General features: G+C 38.4%; 1 protein-coding gene across 12 annotated transcripts in view; it reads right to left on the bottom strand.

Annotated features, from left to right (window-relative positions):
• The window catches only part of MAP3K13 (mitogen-activated protein kinase kinase kinase 13), a 170682-nt gene that overhangs the window by 51757 nt on the left and 96792 nt on the right, over positions 1–22133 (bottom strand). The window contains exon 2 of one of the 12 annotated variants that reach the window (XM_086674916.1): positions 10520–10606. The exons of 10 other annotated variants lie outside the window; for them this stretch is intronic. The gene's annotated coding sequence lies outside the window, so the exon portion shown is untranslated. Of the gene's footprint in view, positions 1–5490; positions 5999–10519; positions 10607–22133 lie in introns of those variants that run through there. One more of the 12 variants, XM_086674917.1, reaches the window with a different exon arrangement.

Raw genomic sequence — 22133 nt, 5'->3', positions numbered from 1 at the left:
TCATATGTTCAAATTCAAATTCCTATGATATTGCTGACTTGCTCAATGCAACAGCTAATCAGTGGCAGAGCTGGAAATGAATTCTTCTTCCTCATCCTACAGTCTTTCCCTAGTCTGGTTTTTGTTTATTCAGACAGAGAGATACAAATAGCCGTGGTATCATGATCATTGATGACAAAAACAATACTAATTCTCACTGTTATTTTAGATGCACTAAAGATACTCTCAAGAAAGCACAAGTATCCACCTAGTGGGATGACTGTACCAGTCAACAGAGCCGCGACAGGCCATCCAGCTACTGGCAACTCAGCAGTGCTCTGGGAGGGGGCACAAGCAAGGGGAACCTTAAGGCGTGTATAAGGATGCGTACAGTCCAATAGGCTTCCCTCTGCTCACCAAGAATATCAGGTCCAATCTCAACCAACAAAGGCAGAGAAATGGAGAGGCACAAGAACAAAGGGAAAGAAATCATCCCGTGACTGTCTTAAAATATGATCAGAGCTGACTACGTTTAAGAAGAGTGTAGGAGGATAAAGATAGCTAAATTTTACCTGTGTGTATGTGAACACACCCACACACTGCCACTGCACAGTGAAGAAGCTGGTAAGTGCAAACAGGCAACACAGGCAGCCCCACTCTAACTGCTCCTTTGCCATCTCAGTGCCTCTCTCCCTGTCCAGATTTGGCTCAGGCACCCTCATGGCAACTGTTTGGATCTTTTAATTCATGAGAAGTCAAAGCTAGTATTGACCAGAAAATGTTAAAAATGAAAACAGAAAAAAGAAATGAGGCAAAATCTTTAAACATTGAGAGTCAAATGGAGAAAGATAAGGAAGAGCAGGAGGGTAAAAGGGCAAGGTTGGAATGTCACCTTTCTCAGTAGGAAGCTCTGTGAGCAGGGGTGCAGGGGAGGTGATGCTGCTGTTACCTTTAAGGGCTTTTGAATCTGCCAGAGGCACAAGGTAGCGCTTCCATATCTGCCCTCCCGGCACATTTCCCTTGCCCTGTGAATTTCTCAGCTCCAAGAGGAGGAAGTGGTTTGTGCAAAATTAGTAGGTAGGGGCTGGAGACGGTAGCAGCTGTGCATTTGCCAGGGCACTGCCAATTTCTGGAAATTACCTTGGCTTTGTGCCAAAATGGATTCGGCACAGAGAAAAGGGAAAGGAAGAAGCGATGTGGCCAGATAGCCCTTGAGTTCTTGTGTTTTTCTTATATAATACAAAAATTTCCAAGTTGCTAATAAAGGGTACTTTTATAATAGATTAGGTTTTAAGTTTTATACCATAAATATGAGTATGTCAAAGACTTTGGAAGAATTTGCCCCATAGATAAAGTTTTTGGTATAACTAAAATTGAATAAAATTATAAATTAAGAATTATTGCTGAGATTTCTTGAATGGTGTTAAGCTATTCCCAAGCTGTCTTCTCTTTGCTTGGCATTTTCTGGCCTTAAAATAAATCCAACTCTTCCATCTCTACAATTCATATAACAGTATCTATGGCATAAGAGACATTTCTGCTACTAAGGCATCATTCCCATTTTAAAACTGGGATTAAGCTACTTGTTTGTAGTAATAACATAAAATTGATCTTCCCAGGCTAGAGGTCTGTTAATAAGATACTGATTTGAACTTAAAGAAAAAAATAGATAGCTTTTTCTAATGGAACGTAAAAAAATCATAAGTATGTGATTTAAATTAGATCAAAAGAGTGGCCTACACATCCCTACAAAGCAGCTCCAGCCACTTCTCATCCTGCAAGCAGCCCCAGCAGGGACCAGCACCACTGCAAAGTGACTCCTGCCCTGGAGAGGGGAAGGTAACCACACACACCAGTTCCACTACAGCCACAGGAGGCAAACCTTATAACTGACAGCGTGGAGAGTGCCCTGCCAATCAGTACATCTGTAGCCCCAACATACAGTCTGGGGGCAGTCATCTGATCCTACTGCTAGCCTTGCCTACCAACAAAAACCTCTCAAAGGCAGCATAGGGAGAGAGCCCTGGGAGTTCAGGGTCACTGCAGCCCAGGCAGAGGGATTGGAGGCAGGTATCCAGTTTGTCTGCAGGACCTGCCCATCAATGAAAGCTTCTCAGGGGACAATGTGGGGAGAGTGTCCTGCATTTCATTGTGGCCTGGGCAAATGAACTGAGGGCAAGTATCTGGTCTTACTGTTGACACTGACCAAATACAAGCTTACAGCAGCCCCAGACCTGCCCTTTAGCACAGGAACCAAACCTGGCCCACGACAGGCAAAGTGGGCCATTGCAGCTAGATGGACTGAAGGCAAATGAGGCTCAGCCACAACAGTAAGGTGCACACAACCGACATAGGAGATTCCCCTGAAGTGCTGGTTTTGGTGAACAGCGGACACTATGCTCCAGGGCACAAAAAGACCTCTTCTTCAAAAGGCCACTATTTTTTCAAGATCAGGAGACATAAATGACTTTCCTAACACACAGAAACAGACACAGAGAGATAAAATGAGGAGACAGAGGGATATGTGCTAATGAAGGAACATGACAAAGTCACAGCAAGAGAGCTAAATGAAACAGAGATAAGCAATATGCCTGATAAAGAATTGAAAGTAATGGTCATAAAGATACTCACTCAACTTGAGAAAAGAGTGAAGGATCTCAGTGAGATCTTCAACAAAGAGAAAATATAAAAAAGAACCAATAAGACATGATGAACTCAATAACTGAAGTTAAAAACACACTAGAGGGAATGAGGAGCAGATTAGAGGAGCAGAAGAACATATCAGCTACCTGGAGGACAGGGTAATGAAAAGCAATCAAGATGAAAAGCAAAAAGGGAAATGAATAATTAAAAATGAGACTAGGTTAAGGGAACTCAGTGATATCATCATGCATAATAACATTTGCATTATAGGGATCCCAGAAGAAGAGACTGAAGAAGGAGCAAAAAATTTATTTGAAGAAATAATAGCTAAAAACTTCCCTAATATGGTGAAGTAAACAGAAATCCAGATCCAGGAAGCACAGAGAGTCCCCAAACAAATCAACCCAAAGAGGTCTACACCAAGACACATAATTATTAAAATGGCCAAAAGTAGTGATAGAGAATTTTAAAAGTGTCAAGGGAAAAGAAAATAGGTACATACAAGGGAAACCCCATAAAGCTATCAGCTCATTTTTCAACAGAATCTTTGCAGGCCAGAGGGAGTGGCATGAAATACTCAAAGTCCTGAAAGAAAAAAACCCTGCAACCAAGAATACTCTATCCAGGAAGGCTACCATTTACAATAGAAGAAGAGACAGAGTTTCCCAAACAGAAGTTTGAGAATTCAACATCACTAAATCGGCCTTACAAGAAATGTTAAAGGGAGTTCTTCAAGTATAAAGAAAAAGCTATAATCAGAAGAAAGAAAATTATGAAAGGAAAAAATTTCACAGGTAAATAGAAACATAATAAAAGTAGTAGATTAATCACTTATAAAACCAGTACAGAGGTTAAAGCACAAAATAAAATCAATTATAACTATGAAAATCAGTCAAAAGATTCACAAAATTAAAGAATGTAAAGTATAAGATCATATACATAAAACGTGGGGCAAGAGAATAACAATTTAGTGCTTTTAGAATGAGTTCAAACAGGGGCATCTGGGTGGCTCAGTCGGTTAAGCACCAGACTTCAGCTCATGTCGTGATCTCACAGTTTGTGAGTTCGAGCCCCACATCAGGCTCTGTGCTGACAGCTCAAAGCCTGGAGCCTGCTTCAGATCCTGTGTCTCCCTCTCTCTCTGCCCCTCCCCTGCTTGCACTCTGTCTGTCTGTCTCTCTCTCAAAACTAAATAAACATTAAAAAATTTTTTTTCTTACAAAAAAGAATGAGTTTAAACTTAAAAAAAGAGTTGTCTACAATTGCACCTTACCTCTAACTTGGTCTCTTAACTGTGAATCATCTACTGAAACTCCTATTTGAAAGGACAATAACCATGGGTATTGAGGAGGGCACCTTTTGGGATGAGCACTGGGTGTTGTATGGAAACCAATTTGACAATAAATTTCATATATTGAAAAAAAAATAAACGTTACAATTTTTTTTAAATAAAAATAAAACATGACTATATAAAAAAAAAGAAAGGACAATAACCTCATATCAACCAAATTCACTGACCTACCTCATTCCTCATCTTTATAATATTTCATTCAACAATCATGCATTCAAAAATATTGTTTCAGTGCCTAAAATTTACATATATTTTTCATTAAGATTATGAATACTTAATAATATTGAAAGTATGCTAGAGCCAACAAAATATAACAATTATAAAACGACAAATTCTCCATGGTAATATTACTTTCTGAATACAAGTACCTATAAATACAATCACGATTAAAGCTAAAATAATTTTTATGTAGGTTTTTCAAATAAAATTTTTAAATGTTTACTTATTTTTGAGATGGAGGGAAGGGCAGAGGGAGAGGGAGACAGAAGATCTGAAGCAGACTCTACCCTGTCACCACAGAGCCCGATGTGGGGCTCTAACTCACAAACCATGAGATCATGACCTGAATCAAAGTCAGACACTTAACCGACTGAGCCTACCAGGCACCCCTCTTATTATGTAGGTTTAAAAATGAATAAAGATGCTTTATTTTCAGAGTTGTAGACTGTAAATTTATCAAGAAATAGAAACTTGTGAGGCTTCAAATATACCTTAAATGCTAAATGCCTCAAATGCTAAACATATTTCTTGACTAAAGAAATGACTTCCCCATAACTTCATAAATCTTTAATAAATAATATGGACTATGGTAAGTACAAATATTCCAGAATAGAATCAACATTTTCTGACCTAAATCTGACTAGTAGTAGCTAGATAAGTTTACTTAAAATGTCTTAAATAGTAAGATATAGACATATATGTCTTTAAATATACAAACATTAATAAATACAAAAATAATTATATATGCATTCCAAGAACATAAGAAAATAGGTTTAAAAGGTCAACAGTGGTTATCACTGTTGTTCTTTTAAATGTTTTATATTTCCCCAAATTTCTAGTATTAGCATGCATTACTCTTTTAGTAAGAAGTTTTCAATCCAAATATCTGTTGCTTTATACACATAGACTAAAAGCTTTACTACTTTTGCATATACGAAAAATCATATGAAATGTTAAGGACGTTGTTGAGAAACCTGTCAGTGTTTGCTAAGGCTTGCCAACAGCTTAAGAATAATTATAAACTGAAAACAAAAGAATAAAAACAGATGACAACGAGGAAACAAAAGTTGACAACTCCTATTTTGTTTTTACCTTTTTGACTAGTAAGGATCATATTCAAGCTGGAGAAGGTAGAATAATCATGACTAAGAGACTGGAAACTCAAGACAGATGAAGAGACAAGGGTGTATCTAAGTGTTGTGATTATTTCCAACTTCTAAGGTCAAGATGAATAACATGCAAAGGCACTAGAACTCTTGCATTTAGGATCACAAAAACGCCCTTTGGTAAAGGATTACCTTTAGGAACTGTGAGCAAAACAGCTATCCGTGGAAAAGTAGAAGATAGAGAAATACCCTAATTAAAAAAAAAAAAGGAAAAGGAGGCTTACAAAATACGTAGAATTATGAACTTGAATTAGTCCCTGGTAAAAGCTTCCAGTACACAGTAAGCACTCAATGAGTGCTAGTCCCTTTTCTTCTTTTCTTTGCCTATTAGTTTATGCCTTCCCCTTCTCTTTTTGGATATCTATGGCTCTAAGATAAATAATTCATCAGACTGGTGGATGCCAGAGGGAGGTGGGGAAATCGGCAAACTGGGTGATAGGGAGTGAGAGGTACAGGCTTCCAGTCATGGAATGAATAAGTCATGGGAATACAGTCAATGGTATTGTAAGAGCGTTATATGGTTAACAGATGGTAGCTACAATAGTAGTGAGCATAGCGTAGCATACAGAGTTGTTGATAGCTATGCTGTGCACGTGAAACTAATGGAACACTGTGTCAACTCTACTATCCTTCAACAAAAACATAACAAAAATAAAATAAAATTTTAAATGACTAATAGCATAAAAAGATAAATAGTTCAGGAGGACAACTGAAATGACAGTTGAAATTAATTTAAAATTATTATTTAAGGGGCGCCTGGGTGGCTCAGTCGGTTGAACGGCCGACTTCAGCTCAGGTCATGATCTCGCGGTCCGTGAGTTTGAGCCCCATGTCGGGCTCTGTGCTGACAGCTCGCAGCCTGGAGCCTGTTTCGGATTCTGTGTCTCCCTCTCTCTGACCCTCCCCTGTTCATGCTCTGTCTCTCCCTGTCTCAAAAATAAATAAAACGTTAAAAAAATTTTTTTTAATTATTATTTAAAATTAAAATTATTTTTAAAAATTTGGGCTATAATGCACACTTTAAAATTATTTCCCAATCAATCAATTCAGAACCTTCTATGCACTTCATGATATGGAGAGCAATATTGTGAGGGGATAGGAGGGAAAGCACTGTAGGAAGATAGACCTGGATTCAAATCCTCATCATTAACTTGCGCTGAACTCTCTAAACCTCAATTTCATTATATCTATAACTGGTATAACACCAGATCCCACGCACTTAAGAGACTAGAGAATTGCATGAGATCATGTATAGATAACACACCCAATACGCACTGAATCCTCAATACTTGCTAACTATCCAAGTCTTTAACTAGAAAAACTAGAATAAGAAGACATATGTCAATATGCTCAATATACATGTGAAATCAAGGGACATGAGAGAAAGGGAAAATGGAAGGTAAGTTTTTCTTAAGTGGAAAAGTGAGAAAAAGAGGAAAAGAAGGCGGGGAAAGATCAATACACTTAGAAATTGAGACACATTGAGCTTTTAACATTCATATGAAATTATAAATGAAGACACAAAGAATCAATAAACAGAGACATGGGGTCAAAAGGGCAAAAGTAAGATGGAAAACAGAAGAGGATAATCTCAAGTGTATGCAACTTCTTTTTCATATTTAATTTCCTTTGTCTGTAATTTAATTATAGCGGTTATTTTTATTTTTTATTTATTTTTTTTACATTCCAGGGTTTAATTAAATTGAAAAAAGAGGGAAGGCTGTATGTAGCTATAGTAATGTTTAGGAGAGTATCAATGCTATGTCATTTCAATATTTGGGAGAAAAAATGAATTGCCATGTTTCTAAATTGCTATGTTAAATTAGGAGTTAATTTTATTGATTCAAGAAAATATCTCTAGGAAAAGGCTGCTTATACTTTAAACAAAAGGGCAATTAGAACATAAGAGAATCATTGCAGAACCGTGGTCCCAAGGGAGATCATGGAATGTTCTTCCCTAGAGATATGGATGGTTTCACACCATGTTAGGTGCTCTGCCTTTCAGGGATTGCCTAACCCCACTCTTGTGTCACCTAACTTTCAGCAATGTTACTACCTTCAGGCAGTTTGCCTTCACTTTCCTAAGGAAGGCTTATGTCCAGGGCAGAGTCTAAAAAGTTTGCTGTAGCTCTAAGCCTAGAGAACTCTGTACAATGGCAACTTCCCACAAACTTAGAAAATTATAAAAAATAGTCCTTACGTGATAAATTTAATATTGTAGTAAAATTAGTGAGCTCTGGATTCAAACTCTCTGGGTCCTAATGCTGATTCTGTCCGTGGGAAAGTTTCTTATCTTTGTGTGCCTCAGTTTCCGTTATCAAAAACTGGAATAATAAGAGTATCTACCTCATAGGGTTGTAATGAGGATTAAATAACACTTGCGGAGTGCTTAACATACTACCTGGCACAGAGTAAGCACTCAGTAAAAGTCTCCTATTTATATTTTAAGTTAACAAACATTTTATTTTTAAGTAAGAAAGTATATGCTTATTAATAATAACTATATACTTAAAGGAGTAAGATCAAATAAAAACATATATTTTATTTTAAAATTTAATTTAACAGTTAAAAAGGCAAGAAAGGCTTTATTTAAAACTATTGCAATAGAGGAGAGGGACAAAAAGCAGGAGGATTTGTAAACATTGGGGTAAGCTAATGAAAAATACTTGGAGGACTGTGAGGTGTGAGAAGTGGGAAGTTTGGTCAAAGTGATTAGGCCATCTATGAAAACATATACTTCATTATTATTATTATCTTTTTAAAATTGAAATAGAGTTGACACAATTCATACAACATAGTGATTCAACAACTCTATATGTTATGCTGTGCTCACCATAAATGTAGTCGCCATCTGTCCCCATATAACGCTAGTACAATACCATTGACTGTATTCCCCATGCTGTACCTTTCATACTCATGATTTATTCACTCCATAACTGAAAGTCTATATCTCCCACTTCCCCTGACCCATTTTGTCCATCCCTCCTCCTGATTTCTGGCAACCATTAGTTTGTTCTCTGTATTTATGAGTCTGTCTCTGTTTTTTGTTTGTTCATTTGTTTTGTTTTTTAGGTTCCACATAGAAGTGAAATCACATGGTATTTGTCTTTCTCTGCCTGACTTATTTCACTTAGAGTAATACCCTATAGGGTGCATCCATGTTGTCCCAAATGGCGAGATCTCATCTTTTTTTACGGCTAAGCAATATTCCTGTGTGTATGTGTGTACACACACATATATACACACCACCCACACACACATAAATACACACACATACCACATCTTTATCCATTCATCTCATCAATGGACACAGGTTGCTTCCACATCTTAGCTATTGAAAATAGTCATGCAATAAACATAGGAGTACATATATCTTTTTAAATTAGTGTTTTCATTTCCTTTGCGTAAACACACAGTAGCGGAACTAACTACTGGATTGTATGGTATTTCTGTTTTTAATTTTTTGAGGAACCTCTATACTGTTTTCCACAGTGGGTGCACCAATTTACATTCCCACCAACAGTGTGCAAGTGTTCCTCCTTTTCCATATCCTCACCAATACTTTTTATTTCTTGTCTTAAAAATTTTTTTTTAATGTTTATGAGAGAGAGAGAGAGAGAGGGAAAATGAGTGGGGGAGGGACAGAGAGAGAGGAAGACACAGAATCCAAAGCAGGCTCCAGGCTCCAAACTGTCAGCACAGAGCCTGACGCAGGGCTTGAACTCACGGACTGCGAGATCATGACTTGAGCCAGAGCTGGATGCTTAACTCAGGCAACTCTATTTCTTGTCTTTTTGCTTCTAGCCATTCTGACAGGTATAAGGTGATATCTCATTGTGGTCTTGATTTGATTTTCCTGATAATGAGTGTGTCTATTGGCCATCTATATGTGTCTATTGGCCACGTGTCTATTGGCCATCTATATGTCTTCTTTTGAAAAATGTCTATTCAGGTCCTCTGGCCATTTTTAAATCAGATTGTTTTGTTGGTGTTAAGCTTTATAATTTCTTTACATATTTTGGATAATAACCCTTTATCAGATATTTCATTTGCAAATATCTTCTCCCATTCAGTAGGTTGCCTTTTTGTTTTGTTGATGGTTTCCTTGACTGCACAGAGAATATTAAAACAATTTGTCCTCAGTTACTTCATGGCTATAACTTTGGAAAAAGGAAACCTTAAGGTTGTCCCAAAGGATGGCTGTTTCAATTTTATAATAAAAAGAACTCTTTCCTTTCTTTAGAGAGAGCAAGCAAGCGAGCAGGGGAGAGGAGCAGAGTGGGTGGGGGGAGAGAGAGGGAGAGAAAAAGAAAGAGAGAATCTTAAGCAGGCTCCACAGAGCCCAACACGGGGCTGGATCCCATGACCCTGGGAACATGACCTGAGTTGAGATCAAGAATCAGATGCTCAACTGACTGAGCCACCAAGGTGTCCCATAAGACCTCTTATTTCCAAGGGGTGAAGTAGAGCAGCTTAGCCCAGAAATAAGTAATGGCCTAGCCTGCAGGATTTGACATCACTATTCATTGGCCTGAGGCCCTGAGTCTCCTCTAACCATTTTTGTAGTCTCTATGCATTTTCTAGTTTTCAAAGAAAAAAAAATCTTTTTTGGATGCAACTTGAAGAATTACAGCTGTTGACACCATAATAATCCCCAAATTAGGAGACAGTATGAGTAGCACAAGTTAGTACTTTGATGTTGAGGATAAACACATAATTAATAATTACTTCTTATAAGTATCAGAGTCTTAGGATACACATTAACTACATTTGTTTACTATGTCACCTGTATCTTCCTTTGTAGATGAGGTATGTTTGTAAAGAACAAAATAAGCAGAATCCAATTAGAGATTAATTCATATTCCAAATGTGCTGGGGACGAAATTGAAGGAAATTTTTTATGTTGTATATAATCCTTTTTCTGACTTAGGATTTTCTGAAGTATGTGTGAATACTGCTTGCATGATGAGCAAGCAGTAGAAGCAGGCACTATCACTGAAGAAGGACCCTATGTTAGCCCAGGCCCTAACAAATGGGGCAAGTGAGAATTTAATGAGACTGCTTACAAAAGTCAGGACAGAAAAAGCAACAGGGATGGTATTATGCCCCAAAGCTAGTAATAGCCAGTAGGCTTTAACTGGGGAGGGGAAAGAATGCTCACCAGAACCTGGAGAGTGTAGCTATACAAGAAGGTCATCCAACAAGAGCTGTGGCCTTTGGTAGAGGGATGCAACCATGGCGCACTGACCTGATAGGGAGAGAGTCAGTGGAGTTAATATTGAACCACAATTTCACTTTCCTTTTGCTTTCAAAGACCCTGCAGGTGTTTGCCAATGGTTGAACTCAACAGAGAACCAGAGGACGAGAAAGTCCACTGATGCAGTCCAGACAAGTCAACCTCCAGGGACACAGAACAGGGTGCTTTGAGCAGGACAGAAAGTGGATCTGATCCTAAGCCCCACACCAGTGGAGATCCTGCTGCTACAGGTAGAGACATAATGGTCAAAGCTGGAAATGCAACCCACAGTGCTGAGCCTCAGCTATTAAGAGGTCTACATCTGGCTTCTGAATTTTTTGGTTTGGTGAGAAAATTTGAACTCTGGTATCAGTCATGGGCTCTACAGCAGTTCGGTGTCTGTTGGACAACTATTCCTTCCGCCTGGGCTGAAGTATCGGGGGTATTTTCCCTTCTAAACATGCAAAATTCTATCCATGAGTCTCAATACTATGTAATATGTTCCCCAAAAAAAGTATTTCATCAATAAAACCTAAATGATATATAGATACTGTGATTAAATACTTATAGCGGAGGCCGTCTGCTACACATGGGTTCTGATAAATGGGCATCTTCATAGGACTTATGTGAGTATTAAATGAGATAATAGGCATGAAAGTGCTTTTTAAGCTATGAAGTAGTATTCTGATGCTAGTTGTTCCTATTAAAATATATGCCAACCATAGGGAGGTGAGGGATAGTGTACTGCTTGGTAAGAACTTGGCTCTGCAGTCGGGAGCTACTGTTTATGACTCTCAGCAAGTGAGAGAGAAGAGAAAATATTTTTTAATAAAATTGTATTATTAAAGTTCTATTTTTCCATTAAATTTACTGTCATTATTTGGACTATTTAGTTGGATAGTAAAATATAACAGAAGTAGAGATATGAATATAATGCATTCAATACTTGTTTTATGCTATATAACATTAAACCAAATAATACATTGCCAGCTTGGTATAACAGAGCTATTGGAGAGCATCAGTAAAAGACTTCCAAGGGTATATTTGGAATTTCCCACTAAGCACTAGGTCCTGCATACTGCTCCTGGGCAAGTCCTACATGTACTTGGCAAGCAAGAAGTCAACAGGGGTCCTTCTGCCTTCCCTGCATCACTTAGGAATGATAGAACCATAGATTGTTAGAATTGCGGGGAGCAAACGTTAGGTCATGACTCCCATTTTTCAACAGAAGTAACTCATTCTCATTAGTTTGTCAATTCACTAGGAGAATGCAAGTATCATTTATATCTGTACCTCATCCCTCCTCTTTCCCTTCCTTCTAGCTTCAAAATTTAGTTCAGAACCTGATATAATATGATGCAGTTTACTTTTTGGATGGGAGAACTTTACATACACACCAACACACACATTCACACAGAGAGAGCAATGTGAAAAACAATATATTAAAATCAATAGCTAACATTTGTTGAGATTATTGCCACTCATTCTTCTGCCCATGTCACCTGTATTAACTTTTTAATCCTCACATCAACCCTTTGAGAACAGCATTATTACTAACCTGATAAGAACTGATAAGAAAGTGATGCACTGAGAGTTCAAATAATTCACTACAACTACTAAGTGGTAAAGACAGGAGGTGAACCCAGCTCCATTCCAGTCCCAAAGCCTGGGCCTGAGCTTTTAGTCCAAGCCCATGGCCCCACTCACAACACTCTACTGTCAATATTCTAGTGGGCTTCTATTTAATTAAGAAATGTCTAAGTCAGAAAAATATGGACTCGACTCACGTTTTGCTTCAGGCTGAGGTTCTACATTTAGGATAAAGCTAAAACTTCCTGGTAACAAATAAAGATAAGTGGAGAATTCTAAAATATGCCCATCTTCTGTAGGGTTGACTCCATTATATTTTAACACTAAACCTCTATGCCTGCACTGTCTAATACTGTAGCTTTCAGTTACATGTGGTTATTTAACTTAAAATCCATTAAAATTAAATTAAAATTCGGTCCCTAAGTTGCTCAGGTCCATTTCAAGTGCTCAGGAGCCACATGTGGCTAGCGGCAACCATACCGGACAGTGCAAAATAGAACATTTCCGTCACCACAGAAGGTTCTTTGTACAGCTGTGCTCTGTGTGTTTTATTCACCTGAATAGATTTGTTTGTTGTGAGAATTAATAAGTATTGTGGCTTCCCTTTGTACATGAGGCTTTGCTAAATGCATAGAACTTGATTACTTCTTTTATTTTATTTTTATTTTTTTTAACATTTATTTATTTTTGAGACAGAGAGAGACAGAACATGAACGGGGGAGGGTCAGAGAGAGAGAGAGGGAGACACAGAATCTGAAGCAGGCTCCAGGCTCTGAGCCATCAGCACAGAGCCTGACGCGGGGCTCGAACTCACGGACTACGAGATCATGACCTGAGCTGAAGTCGGCCACTTAACCAACTGAGCCACCCAGGTGCCCCACGATTACTTCTTTTAAAATAACAGGTTTGCTCTCATATTTTAGTAATGCCTGTGAATGAAATGCTTTAAATACACCTCATCCCAGTGATGGTTTGCCAGGATTAAATCTGAGATTTTTTTTAAAAAAGATTTTCCAGGAGACCATAACCAGGTGTCCAAAATAATGAAAGGAGCCAAAGGAATAATTTTCTTTTTTTTTTTTCCCACCCAGAGTCCCTTTTATTCCAAGGTAATATTAACATTCAATATCCTTCCAGTACCTTCTCTATACCCATCCAGACATGCACACTCACATACAGACATATGCAAAATCTCATCTTTTGAAAATGAAGTGTACTGTACATATCATTCTGCAACTTGGCCATCTTGCTTATCACTGCATCATGGACACCTCTCCAAGTTGGCAGATAGCAATAAAATATATTTTTTTAAATAGCTGCACAGTCTTCTCTAGTATGGATGTGGCATAACTAATCTCTCCCTGATGGCAGAAACTGATTTGGTTTCCAGTTTAGAGCACTGGAAGACACTGAGGCAAATAAGCTGTAACATGCATCTGATCTCTACCTCCTGATGTTTGCTTTTCAGAGATCCTCCAAAGTTGGATGGTTAAGTCAAAGCATATGTATATTTTTTTTATATTGCACAATAACTTTCAAAAATGGTAACAACCAAATATCCAGCCAGCAATGTGTAAGACTGCCCATTTCCTAACATGCTTACTAGTAATGGGTACTTTTATTCTTTTTTTTTTCAATATATGAAATTTATTGTCAAATTGGTTTCCATACAACACCCAGTGCTCATCCCAAAAGGTGCCCTCCTCAATACCCATCAACCACCCTCCCCTCCCTCCCACCCCCCCATCAACCCTCAGTTTGTTCAGTTTTTAAGAGTCTCTTATGCTTTGGCTCTCTCCCACTCTAACCTCTTTTTTTTTTTTTCCTTACCCTCCCCCATGGGTTTCTGTTAAGTTTCTTAGGATCCACATAAGAGTGAAAACATATGGTATCTGTCTTTCTCTGTATGGCTTATTTCACTTAGCATCACACTGTCCAGTTCCATCCACGTTGCTACAAAGGGCCATATTTCGTTCTTCTCATTGCCTTGTAGTACTCCATTGTGTATATAAACCACAATTTCTTTATCCATTCATCAGTTGATGGACATTTAGGCTCTTTCCATAATTTGGCTATTGTTGACAGTGCTGCTATAAACATTGGGGTACAAGTGCCCCTATGCATCAGTACTCCTGTATCCCTTGGGTAAATTCCTAGCTGTGCTATTGCTGGGTCATAGGGTAGGTCTATTTTTAATTTTCTGAGGAACCTCCACACTGCTTTCCAGAGTGGCTGCACCAATTTGCATTCCCACCAACAGTGCAAGAGGGTTCCCGTTTCTCCACATCCTCTCCAGCATCTAGAGTCTCCTGATTTGTTCATTTTGGCCACTCTGACTGGCATGAGGTGATATCTGAGTGTGGTTTTGATTTGTATTTCCCTGATAAGGAGCGACGTTGAGCATCTTTTCATGTGCCTGTTGGCCATCCGGATGTCTTCTTTAGAGAAGTGTCTATTCATGTCTTCTGCCCATTTCTTCACTGGGTTATTTGTTTTTCGGGTGTGGAGTTCGGTGAGCTCTTTATAGATTTTGGATACTAGCCCTTTGTCCGATATGTCATTTGCAAATATCTTTTTCCCATTCCGTTGGTTGCCTTTTAGTTTTGTTGGTTGTTTCCTTTGCTGTGCAGAAGCTTTTTATCTTCATGAGGTCCCAGTAATTCATTTTTGCTTTTAATTCCCTTGCCTTTGGGGATGTGTCAAGTAAGAGATTGCTACGGCTGAGGTCAGAGAGGTCTTTTCCTGCTTTCTCCTCTAGGGTTTTGATGGTTTCCTGTCTCACATTCAGGTCCTTTATCCATTTTGAGTTTATTTTTGTGAATGGTGTGAGAAAGTGGTCTAGTTTCAACCTTCTGCATGTTGCTGTCCAGTCCTCCCAGCACCATTTGTTAAAGAGACTGTCTTCTTTCCATTGGATGTTCTTTCCTGCTTTGTCAAAGATTAGTTGGCCATACGTTTGTGGGTCTAGTTCTGGGGTTTCTATGCTATTCCATTGGTCTATGTGTCTGTTTTTGTGCCACAAAGGAATAATTTTCAAGTACCTGAGCAGTTTCAACAGTCATTTGTGGAGAATTCAGAGTTGAAATTGTGTCATTGCTATTTTCATAGTTACCCTTCTTTGAAGTCTCTAATCACAGGACGAGTGAAGGTAAAAGGCAGAGAAGTAGGAAAAGGCTAATGGAGGGAAGAGTGAACACAACCAGAAGTTGCTACTAAATCACCAACAGCTCTTGTCACTTCTCAGAGATGACTGCATTACAGATAACCAGGATAAAAACTCCAAGAGGAGCAAGGAACTCTAGACTCTGGATCCAAGGTCCAATTTTAACTGAGAAGTAATTAAAATCACAATAAAATCCTATTGCTTTAGACTTTTAACATTGTTCTGTTCTCCTCACTTAATACTGTTTTTGCTCACAGAAGCAGTCCTAAGTTTTAATTGTTTAAGATAATGATTCAATCCAGATGATACCCTTCAAAATGTATGATAGAACATTTTGGACTTTACCAAGAATAGAAATTTGAAATTTGCAAAGATCAATCATTTTTCACCTGTCCCATGTCATTGTTTTGGAACGTGAATTTGACTTTATGCTAGAGAGTAATCTAAATCTGTTACTTAATTATTCATTGGGGTAGTTTCCATTTCTATTCCCAATATATAGCTGAAATTTGCAGACTACTAAAGGATCCTTGATAAGTCCCATCTGTTCAAGGTGAGGATGACAAAGAAGAACATCAATAAATATTAAATATTTATTCTAAGTGTTAAAAAATAATAAATGAATAAGGCAGTTCTAATGGAAAGAAAAATAAATGTCAAATAATAACTGTGACAGGAACCAGGATGTAGTCCCTCAATACAAAGATTAATATTACATAGGATGGAATTTAAAGATGTATTTCACTGTCTCCTTTCAGAAATTATAATCTGAACTCATTACAAGTGCATGTTTTAAAAATATCTGTCTCTAAAAAGTGGTGCATAAATCATTTTTTTAAAAAAGCAAACATTAAGGGGCGCCTGGGTGGCTCAGTTGGTTAAGCGTCCGACTTCAGCTCAGGTCACGATCTGACGGTCCGTGAGTTCGAGCCCCGCGTCGGGCTCTGGGCTGATGGCTCAGAGCCTGGAGCCTGCTTCCAATTCTGTGTCTCCCTCTCTGTCTGCCTTTCCCCCGTTCATGCTCTGTCTCTCTCTGTCTCAAAAATAAATAAACGTTAAAAAAAATTTTAAAAAAAGCAAACATTAAAAAATTCCCAATATAAGTTACTATTTGAAATAATACTGGTAATGGGGCGCCTGGGTGGATCAGTCGGTTAAACGTCCAGCTTCAGCTCAGGTCATGATCTCATGGCTTGTGAGTTTGAGCCCCGCGTTGGGATCTGTGCTGACAGCTCGGAGCCTGGAGCCTGCTTCAGATTCCGTGTCTCCCTCTCTCTCTGCCCCTAACCCACTCGCATTCTGTCTCTCTCTCTCTCAAAAATAAATAAACATTGAAATAATACCGGTAAATCTATTTACAAAATGGAAAATCCTTTTGAAATCCTAATGATTGCTTTATTATTGTACTTGTTTCGTTAATTTGAGTTTTCTTCTGTTTCAGTGTCTGGTTTGAAGCCACTAGTCAACTCAGGAGCCATCGCTTTTCATAGCTCTTGGTAAATCAGCCTGAGTAGTTAGTATATCCTTATAGTTTGTCCTGGGCTTAAAACCAGATAACCAAACTTGTTAAAAATATGTGCATAATAATAGCAATTTTTTTAACTTTATTTATTTAGTTTGAGAGAGAGAGAGCACACCGGAGAGAGAGTGAGCAGGGGAGGGGCCAAGAGAGAAGGAGAGAGAGAATCCCAAGCAGGTTCCACATTCAGCATGGAGCCTGACATGGGGCTGGATCCCACACTGCGAGATCACGACCTGAGCCTCACAACTGAACCAATATCAAGAGTCAGTGGCTTAACCCACTGAGCCCCCCAGGCACCCTTAGCAATTGGGTTTTATATGAAGGCTTGAAGAATCTTCTTATAAGTAAACTATAAGGGTTGGTACATGGACTTTATGATGTCTATTCTGGCTATGTGAAAGCATCCTCCCCCTTTTCTGGTTCTCAATAACTACTGGCATGTTTAGCTGTTCTTAAAATATAGCATGATCTATAGCCACAACACCTTGTCAAGTGAGGACAAGAAGAAACAACTCTACCCAAAGAACGTACAAAATGCCAGTGGCCCTTTTGGCCTAAAAGGTTGTCTGTGACAATAGCTTTGAAGGGGCTGTAATTATTCTTTTTGTGACTACTACTTCCAAAAGGAATAGATATAACATAATCATCATCTGCTTCCCTTCATAATCCATTAAAAAATCTTATTCATGTGTTAAGCTTATTTTTTATTAAACCTTAAAACCTTTATCTTATCACTAACAATATTATAAATGACCTCTTAAATACGTATGTTTCTTTCTCTAGAAGAGAAGCTTGCTGAGTGTAGGGGCTATCTTATAACCGTTTTCCCCAACACCTAGCATGCAACCCGACATTAATAAAGGTCTTATGAATTAATGAATTGAGGTAAAAATGCCTTCAAAATTTAAAACACTTTAAAAATTTTGTTCCAAAATGCTTTCATGCTTAAGGTGATGGACGTCTATAATTCAGAATTTATGCACCATGAGTTTGTAAATATCAACCTGTGTTCATTTATACTGATGAGTCTTATAAGTTCCAGCCTACATTCCTAAGGCAGGACACACATACCCCTTGAATCATTTTAACTGATTCTGATCCATCTTCAACTTCACACCATCTTTCACCAAGATTAGCACCCAGAATTATGCTCCAAATGTCACTGCTCCCATGGTTGTGGATTAAGGAGAACATATTGTTTTTTATTTCATTGCTAGACCCTTTCTGACGATGCCCAACATGTTAGTGGGTCATGAACATACACTGCGTACATTTCATCAGTGAATAACTTGCCATTACTACAAAGTTCCTCTCAGAACTGTAATGAATTAGAGCATAATAAAGCCCAATATATTATAAACAGTTGCTTTCCCCATGTCAATTACATTATGCTTATGATGTGTTGTAATAGGAAAGAATGTGGAGTTTCAAGTTGGAAGATCTTATTTGAATCCTAGCTCTGCCATATATTTCTTTTTTTTTTTAATTTTTTTTTCAACATTTTTTATTTTATTTTTGGGACAGAGAGAAACAGAGCATAAACGGGGGAGGGGCAGAGAGAGAGGGAGACACAGCATCGGAAACAGGCTCCAAGCTCCAAGCCATCAGCCCAGAGCCTGACGCGGGGCTCGAACTCACGGACCGCGAGATCGTGACCTGGCTGAAGTCGGACGCTTAACCGACTGCGCCACCCAGGCGCCCCATGCCATATATTTCTTAAACAAGTTATAAAAATACCTCATTTGTTCATTGGCATTAATAAACTTCTCTTTTAGGGTTGTTGTAGATGCAAATCGAACTAGCAGGTGTGTTTTTAAATTTACAATAGTCAAGACATGGAAGCAATCTAAGTGTCTATCAATGGATGAATGGATAAAGAAAATGTGATGTGTACACACACACACACACACACACACACACACACTCGAATATTCAGCCATAAAAAAGAATGAACTCTTGCCATTTGCAACAACATGGTTGGACCCTGAGGGCATTATGCTGAATGAAAGAAGTCAACAGAGAAAGACATACCGTATGTGACCTCACTTATACATGATATCTAAAAAATAAGACAAAAAAACCCAAGCTCTTAGGTACAGAGAATAGACTGGTGGTTGCCAGAGGTAGGCGGTAGTGTGGGCAAAATGGGTGAAGGGGGTCAAAAGGCACAAACTTTCAGTTATAAAATAAATAAGTCATGGGGATGTAATGTACAGCATGGTGACTACAGTTAATAATACCATTTTGCATATATGAAAGTTGCTAAAAGAGTAAATGTTAAAAGTTCGCATCACAAGATAAAAAATTTTAGAATGATGTATTAAAATAAATGTTGTTATTTATTGTGATGATCATTTCACCATATATACAGATACCTAATCATGATATCATATATCTGAAACTAATAAAATGTAATATGTCAATTATAACTCAAAAACAAAACAGACATTTTATTGAGTGCTTACTATAAAGACTCTGAAGTCTTTAAATGGTTTCTTTCTGTCATCTTGGCATTTCTCACCAAAATACGTTTAATTTCAATCGGAAAATAGGAACATTTCATTCTATACTCACACTCTCTGATTTTTTAAAAATCGTTAAATAAGAATCCTAGTTAAACCTGGTAAATTGAACACAATCTCTAGTTCTCCCCATCCCTACACCAAACCACACTAACATGAAAGTAAGGCAAAAAACAAAAAAACAAAAAAAAAAACCCCCAAAACCAAAAAAGCCCAGCAGGCAATAAAGTGGGTGAATCTCAAAAGCACTACGTTAAGAAAAAAAAAAAAGCCAAACACAAAAGGCTACATACTATGATTTCACTTATGAAATCCATTTATAGCACAGACAAAACCACACGGACAGAAAATACAATACAAATACAGAATACAATACAAAATACAGAAAATACAAAATTAACAAGGGCAGGGGAGGGTGACCGACTTGGGTGTTTTCCTCCCTAACTCAAGAACTGAGATCTTCAAAAGGCATTCTGAAAGCAAGGTCCCTGAGCTTCCCTGAGCAATGGCAGAACCACCAGAACACATCGATAGCCTTCCAAAAGGCTCATTGGAAACCATCAGTGTTCTAAATACACTGCTTTTCCTGACACTTTTACCAGAATGCTTTTGATACAGACAAAGTTCATTTTGGTATGTGAATTGTAGCATTCACATTGCTTTACAACTTTCCACGTGTGTATATGTTAGAATTAATTTTTAATTAGAACCCTTTAGCATCCTTTGAGATAGGGGTGCCTCAAGGTGTTTCTAAATGAAAGTGAATAAGCATGAGTCTAGAGAATAAAAGGAGATAAGAATTTACCATATCAAGCTTACATGTCCGTAGAATCTAAAAACCACCCCTAGAGTTTTCCAGCTCAGAGTCAGTGTTGAGTTAAAGGTTATGGTAAAGATCCAGGATCTGGTGGCAGAAAATGGTTAAGGAAGGAGACACTGGTTATATCCTGAGGGTTCACAAACAGACACATAATCAGCCCATGAATCCGTTCCCTCACTTACTGAGGCAAATCAAAGTGTCCTTCCCATAAAATCTAGGGTTTCTATCATCCTTTTATGATTCTCTTTCCTTTCCAGGCTTGCTTTCAGAATGAATTTTTTTTTTAATTTTTATTTAAAAAAATTTTTTTTAACGTTTATTTATTTTTGAGACAGAGAGAGACAGAGCATGAATGGGGGAGGGTCAGAGAGAGAGGGAGACACAGAACCTGAAACAGGCTCCAGGCTCTGAGCTGTCAGCACAGAGCCCGACACGGGGCTCGAACTCACAGACCGCGAGATCATGACCTGAGCCGAAGTCGGACGCTTAACCGACTGAGCCACCCAGGCACCCCTTAATTTTTATTTTAAAGAGACAGAGAGAGAGAGAGAGCACATGAGCAGGGGAGAGGCGCAGAGGAAGAGAGAGAGAGAATCTTAAGCAGGCTCCACACTCAGTGTGGAGCCCAAAGCAGGGCTCCATCCCAGAACCCTGGGTTCATGACCTGAGCCAAAATCAAGAGTCCAACACTCAATTGATGGAGCCACCCAGGTGCCCCTCAGTATGATTTTTTTTTTTTTTTTTTTGAGAAAGAGAGAGAGGGCACAAGTGAGCAAGGGGCAGAGAGAGAGAAAGAGAGTCTGGGGAGAGGCAGAGAAAGAGAGAGAGAGGGAGAGAAATGGAACTCACCCAAAGTGGGGCTCATGCTTACCCAATGTGGGACTCGAACTCACGAACTGTGAGATTATGACCTGAGCTGAAGTCAGATGCTTAACAACTGAGCCACCCAGGTGTTCCTCAGTATGAATTTTTAAATTTTATTTTACTGAATAAATTCTGGAACATACCCCACATCTCTTCTGGGGTGATCCCACCCTCCCTACTCTATAATTTCCAACTTTCATTGCAAGATTTTTCCACAGAGCCCTTTTTCACTTGCCCAGCATAATAAAAGTGGATTCATTGGTGAGAATGGATTTTTGCAATGAAGCATCCTTTCAATCTTACTAGACTAAAATGAATTGAGCACCAAAAATTTAAATATGAAAATAAATCATTAAATTAAGTACCTTTGAGGAACCACAAAGCCCTTATACCTAGTAGACTCAATGGCCTTCTTCTCATAATCATAGAAATAACAATAGGGCTACGATGTTCCACTAATTATACATAACTTAGAAATTAAGCCACTTACAATGCCTTGGACAATCCAGGTTTGGGGATTAGTGGCTTTTTCCTTCAGCCTACATATGTCTAATCCTGTGGGACAAAATTAAAGGCATGATTGGTTGTGCACACAGAGAAGCTCAAAGAGCCTGATTATTTTTTAACCCCAGTAGATTCAGCTTCTGATTCTGATTTATTCTCTTTTTCTCTCTTTCCTTACTCCCAGTCTAGGCAAAATCAAGAGAAAAGCCAAATTCCACAAGAGCTAGGGTTTAGTTTGAGAGTCAAAGGAGTAGAATAAAAATGTATTTAGCATTCTCCTAAATAGGCCTGCCATGTTACTGGCTTTATTTCAAGACCTTTCTTGTTGACATGGCAGTATAATTTAATTAAGGGAAGGTGCTACAAAAAGAGAAGTTGAGAACGAAATTGCTGGCTAGGGATGACTAAATTGAGAGTCAAGTGGTACCCTAGGCTTCCTGTTTTTCTGACTTCAAACTGTTTTTGGTAATTTTCCCTGGGGCCCTCCAGTCTTTTTTTTTTTTTTTTGCTTTTCTGCCACTGGACTCTCACTGCTCTTTCACCCATGATCCCTA

Source organism: Puma concolor, chromosome C2, assembly GCF_028749965.1.
Source record: "Puma concolor isolate L17-30 chromosome C2, mPumCon1.1.hap2, whole genome shotgun sequence".
Taxonomy (NCBI): domain Eukaryota; kingdom Metazoa; phylum Chordata; class Mammalia; order Carnivora; family Felidae; genus Puma; species Puma concolor.
This window is presented reverse-complemented; position numbering and strand designations above follow the sequence as displayed.